Here is a 5,806-nt window from a genome sequence, read left to right as displayed (position 1 = left end):
AGAAAGAAAGAAAGAAAGAAAGAAAGAAAGAAAGAAAGAAAGAAAGAAAGAAAGAAAGAAAGAAAGAAAGAAAGAAAGAAAGAAAGAAAGAAAGAGAGAGAGAGAGAGAAGAGGCAGGTTCCTGTAGAAGGCAGCTCTGTGAACTTGTGAAAGTTGCTGGCCCAGCAAGCCAACAGCTCTGAGTCACCCAGATCAACTACCTGCAGTCACTCTGTGCTGTCAATTGAACAATACTAGAGAAAACCTGAACTTTGCTTCCCCTATAGGTCTGACCTTAACACGGTGTCCATCAGGTGAGGTTAATTCTGCCCAGAGTCAAGAAGGAAGATGCCAGCCCTGATTTCCCCATCCTCTCATCACTAACTGGGACAAACGTGCGCAGCAAAGGCACCCGATGTTCAGGAGGAAGCAGCAGCCCTCAGGAAGAAGAGCAGACGTACACCACGGCATGGCTCTGCCAGCATAATTTAGCACCTCCAAGGGCTAAGGACCCATGGGACAGAGCTGGCTCTCCATCATCATGGGCTCGGGCTCCCAGAGATCCCTGCACCCTGGTCCATTACCACCATGTCCCCACCAGGGTCAGCTGCCGAGCTGTGATGCAGGGTTTTGGGAACAGCTTACTGATGGGCCAGCCTCAGCCCCACGCCCCAGCTCAGCAGAGGCTGTTTGTGCAGCCGGCAGGCCAAAGGCTGGCCCTTCATCCCGCCACTGCGCAGGGAGCACATGGCAGGCCAGGCTGCCACGGGTGAACGGACGTCCAAACAGTCCCCGGCCCTCAGACCCTCCCAGGGTCAGCATCCCTCCTCGCCTGGCGGGAAAGAATAGGAGAAGGAAGGAGCAGGATGCATCTGGAATTAAAGCACTAATTGTTGGCATTTTCTTATAGCCCTGCAAATGCTTTTAGTTATGTGAGCGGGGATAGGAGCGTGTGCCATGAATTAAGGCAGCACGGCTCCCACCTTGTGCCTGCAGCCCTGCTCCACGTGCCTGCAAGGGCTGTCTGCACCCTGCTTTAAAATGCTTGTTCAATTCAAATGTTAAGTTAGAGGACTTCAAACCCAAGCTCTGCTTTGTTCACAAAGGGTCTTAGAAGCCGCATATTTTTCACAGGACATATTATTTAAACAATTGTACTCTAGCAGGGTCTTAAAAGTTTTAATGGACTGACATTAACTCTTCCCTGCAAAATGGTAACTCTACTACATTCTAGGACTGTTAGGTTTTAAATGATTATTCTTCATTACTGAAAAATCAGTCTGAGAGAGCCCCTGGGATCTTCCCCAAAGAAGGAGATCCTATTAGCCCTACAAATCATGCTCAAGTTAAGTATTACTCAGGAGGCAAAGCCCACAGAGAACTGATGGCAGCTATAGCAGCCTGAGGAGCTGCGGGAACGCTGCTTCCCCGTGAATACTAACAACAGCCAGCAGCCGAGACATCACTCTGCTCTCTGAAATCCAAACCCGCAATTCTCATCACCAGGCTCTGTGGCAGAAGTGCTTTTGCACTGACAAGGTTAGAAGTGAGGAAGATGCAAAGCATCATTCTTCTCACCCTAATAAAGTTACGGCCCCTCTAACGCTACTTTTCCTTCCAAAAAAATTAAAAAAATAAAAAATAAAAAAGCCATGTACCAATGCACTTCACTTAATTAGGTGCACAATGCTTTTCCCCTGCAAGTTGCAGCGGAAGCGCAGCTCTCGCGGTGTGTCACCTCGTGATCGCGCAGGGGTCACTTGGAGGGGCACTCATATCCGGACCCATAGAGTAGGGAATGACGTGGGAAGAGGAAATTATTGCCTCTCGCTTTCCAGGTGCTCTCAGCAAGGACCATGGCTCCTTATCTCAGCTGTCACGTAATCAGCAAACATCTTTCCCATGACTCCGTTTAATTAGCCCACAGGCAGAGCAGCCACACAGCTCCACATCCCAAAACCAGCCGGCCCCACACACCCTTGAGCATCCTGTGAGCGCATCCCTCCAGCAGCAAAGGCACCTTCTGGTCTGGCAGACCTGGGCACTCAGAGCACTTCGCCTGCTGCCTGCTTGGACAGCACTTACAGGATAAGCACAACCCCCAGACCTGTCCTGTAAAACCAACACATTTTAGGCTGAAGTCACAATATCAGCCATCTCGCACACAGACTGCTTTGCCCTGCCCAAAGCCATCCATGCGGATTTTCTGGCAGCCCCTGTCACAGCTCAGCGCTCGTGTTCAGCTCTCATCAGCACAGCAGACATCTCTGTATGCTGCACGTCAGAAAATGAATTCTGAAAGAGAAAACTTCTTTTTAATATTTACCGTCCCCGTTCTTCTTAATTTATTTCTGCCTTCAGACACGTTCTCCCGGAGTTCAGCTTTATCGTCTTGACCCATTTCTCAAGTGAAGGGCAAATGCTTCCTCTCCTAATGACATCTCGCTGAAGTTTTCAGGCACAACCTCTCCTCGCCCTCCGGCTCCTCCCAGCAGCGTTAACTCCATGGAGCAGCTTTCTTGGGCAGACACAATCGCTGCTGGACCTAACAAGGATTTTTGCCATGGAAGCAGTGCATTCTCAGTCACATTGCAAAACAAAGTTTGGGGATAGGGTTTCTGCAGGGCTTTTGCCTTTTCTCTGGAAGGATGCTTGCTTCTACATGGTAGAGCTCCAGCACTACTCGAGTCATACCCAAGAAATTCCCATCCCTCGGACGTAACTCAGTTTTCTCCTTTCCCTTCATCCCAAAGGGCCATGCCCCCACAGACAGCCAAGTGCAGTGTCCCACAGCACTGTCCTGGTTGGAAACATCACACTTAGGGCTTTCTGTGAGCTCCTGTTGAACCCCATCCCTTTCTTCTCCACGGTTTGTAAGCAAGCAGAAAAAAGGGAGCCAAGCCCCGCTGTCACGTTAACTCTTTATTAGCAGCGAATGGCAGCAGCTCCGTAGTGCCCCATGTTAATGAGACAGCCTGCTCTGAGTAAGCTGAATGAGAGGTGTGCAGCCCTCATTAGATCCTCAATGCAGAAAATATGCAGCGGGGTTGCACAGAGAGCCGGCACCCAGAGGGTGACTGTGAGCATGAATGAGCAAATTGCCTCCCGCAGAAACAAAAATAAAAAAAGCTGGGGAGTGAAAAGACAAATACCCAGCAAACAAAATAAAGCCAGCTCTAGAAAGAGGCAAGATACTGAAGGAGGCCATAAAATAGCCCCTTGAAAATAGTGAAGTAATGGGCTTACGGTTTTATTATTCACATAAAGTTTAGTGACTTCAAGACGGAGGCGAGGCCAAAGCGCTATCCCCGAAAGCTGCACTGTAATCCAAGCCCGCGCCCAGATGTTCTGTGGCAGAATCTGCTGCCCCACCGCAGGAGAGCCCCACGCACCCCGACACGCGCTTCTGGCTGACTTCATCCAAACCGACGTAGGCTCTGGGTTATATTTCTAGCAATCTTTGAAACTGCCAGAGGAAGCATAAAAGCCAGTCTCCTGCAAAACCGTTTGATACCACCCCGAGGTGTAACCACTTGCAGAAATAAATCAGGATTTCTCTTTAATAAACTGTTTATTACGAGCCTTTTGGAACATAAATCGCAGAAGACAAAACAGGGGCTGAGTTTAATAAACATTTCATCCCGCCATACCAGTGACCCTGGCACACCACGGAGCCAGGCAGCCCCCATGCCCCACAGAGCCTCCACACTACAGAGGCCCCGATCCCCTGATTCCAGGGCCAAGGGACCCTGAGACCAGGGCCTACTTCATGCCCTGGGTATGGGTCACGCAAACTGTGGTCAATGGGCCAGGCTGAACCGAGCTGGGCTGCGGGGCAGCGCTGAGCATCAGGCACAGAGCGAGGCCTCGCACAGGCCGTGGAGCCCAGCGGGGTGCAGGCGTTGCGTGATTCGGAGCAGCTTGCTTGACAGCTCGCACCATATTGTATTTATAAACACTGCGGAACGCGAAATGCTTCTCCTCCGTGCTTCCAAAGGAGCAATCCGCAACACAACAGTCCTGCAGGGTGATCGCAGCGCAAAGCCGGCTCCAATTAAAAAAAGAGGCCCTATTAATTTCAGCGGGGTCGCTCAGGCAAGTAATTGCTTGCGATTCCACGTGGCATAGGACTGCCCGGCACATCATGCCTGCTGCCACCCAGACCTGCATTCTTGGCATGACACGGGGCAATGGCACCTCCCCAGGGGTGGCAGTGTGGGGTGACAGGGGCCAGTGGCACCCGGTACTTGTCACATGCTGCTGGCTGCCAGGTGCCACTGGGATGCTGGGAGCAGGAGGGCTCGGCTGGACTGTGCTGGGAAGGGTTTTATCGGCAGCATTACAAAGCTCTCTTAAATTAAGAGGGGCTTCTCATCTGCGGGTGGTGAGATACAGCCTGTGAGGAGCTGATAATGGGAGGAATTGCAACTGTGGGATCCCAAATACACCCACACGATATGCATGGGACATGCAAAACAGCACTTCTCATTAGTAACGTTGAAAACAGAACATAAAATCCGCTTTTAAAAGCTCTCTCCTCCTTCAATAGGAACAAGTTTTGAATCCTCACCATACCTCTATGGGTTCCAGAGAGTTTAGTGGTGCCAGGAGCCAGCAGCGCAGCCCTCCCCTGCAGCTCCGTGAGTGCTGCGTGGCAGCAGCACGGGACAAGGCACTCCGGATGAGGAGCGCTGCAAAATGCCATTTTTCAGAGAGCTGGAGAGCAGTCAGTTCCCAGCAGGCGAACTGCACCCTCTCAGCTGTCTCCCCACTCCCTCGCAGCACGGTGTGGGCTGCTCGTGTCCCACACTGCCGCACTACTCGTATGGGAACTGGGCTATGCCCCAGCCAGCCGTACCCTGCGAGCACACAAATCATTCGGGGCAGGGAAGATTTCACCCCCACCCCTCACTCTTCTTTTACACGCGCACAACTCCACCGGCCCTGCCTAACGCAAACCGAGACACGAAGCCCTGAGCGGTGCTACAGTGCAGCCCAGCTGCAGGACGGCAGCGCGCTGCCCCGCTGGTCGCCCAGTGCCACCCACTCTGCCTGCCAGCGGGACACGGGCTGGGACTGCACCCCCCGGCCCGCCGCACAGCAGCGATACCCTGCGGTGTTGTAACGAAGCCCTCGCGGGGAGGCAGCGGGCGCTCGGGAGCCCCTCGGTGGCAGCGGGAGTGGGACGCGGAGCGAGCACAGAGCCGCGCTGGGCTTCAGTGGTTTAAAGCATCAAAATGGTATCTGCAAGTGATTAAACGACGCTTTGTAGCCATTGTCTGGGCGCTGCCGAAATAAAAACACAATCCAGGCAAATCCTCGGGCTTACATCCCACCACTCACTTTTTTTTCGGTAGCCACTTTTTTTTGCTCCCCACCGACTCCCTTTTTCGCTCCAACGCGGCGCTCCCGATGCGCTCCGGCCGGCGGGGCTGCAGCGGTACCGGGCTGGCAGCGGGCGGAGAGGGCGGCAGAGCCCGGAGGAGCCGAGGGCGGCGGGGCCGGGGCTCGGTGCTCCTCCCTTCCCTCCCGGTGGCCGGTGCCGGTGCCTTACCTTGCGGCGTCCCGTCACGGAGCTCCCTCGGGGCCCGGCTTTTTCGGGAGGGGGGGAGGTGTTTGGTGAACCCCCGCTCCGACGGGGACGGGCTGCAGCGGGGACTGCGTCCCTCCCGTCCCTCCGCGCTTTATAGCCCCTTCCCCTCCCACCCCTCCTGAGAGGAAAAAAAAAGAAAAAAGGGAAAAAATTAAAAGCACTTAAAAGGGGGTGCCGGAGCGTGGGGGGGGAAGGGGGAGGGAGCGGAGGGCAAAGTTTGGGGCGCGGAGGGCG

At 53.7% G+C, this 5,806-nt stretch overlaps 1 protein-coding gene across 4 annotated transcripts in view; it reads right to left on the bottom strand.

Moving 5' to 3' along the window:
- The window catches only part of NDNF (neuron derived neurotrophic factor), a 26,535-nt gene that overhangs the window by 11,669 nt on the left and 9,060 nt on the right, over positions 1-5,806 (bottom strand). For 3 of the 4 annotated variants that reach the window (XM_021394695.1, XM_021394694.1, XM_021394696.1), the window contains one exon: positions 5,534-5,690. The gene's annotated coding sequence lies outside the window, so the exon portion shown is untranslated. Of the gene's footprint in view, positions 1-2,305; positions 5,297-5,533; positions 5,691-5,806 lie in introns of those variants that run through there. The other variant, XM_021394697.1, reaches the window with a different exon arrangement.

Source organism: Numida meleagris, chromosome 4 (genome assembly GCF_002078875.1).
Source record: "Numida meleagris isolate 19003 breed g44 Domestic line chromosome 4, NumMel1.0, whole genome shotgun sequence".
Classification (NCBI taxonomy): Eukaryota; Metazoa; Chordata; class Aves; order Galliformes; family Numididae; genus Numida; species Numida meleagris.
This window is presented reverse-complemented; position numbering and strand designations above follow the sequence as displayed.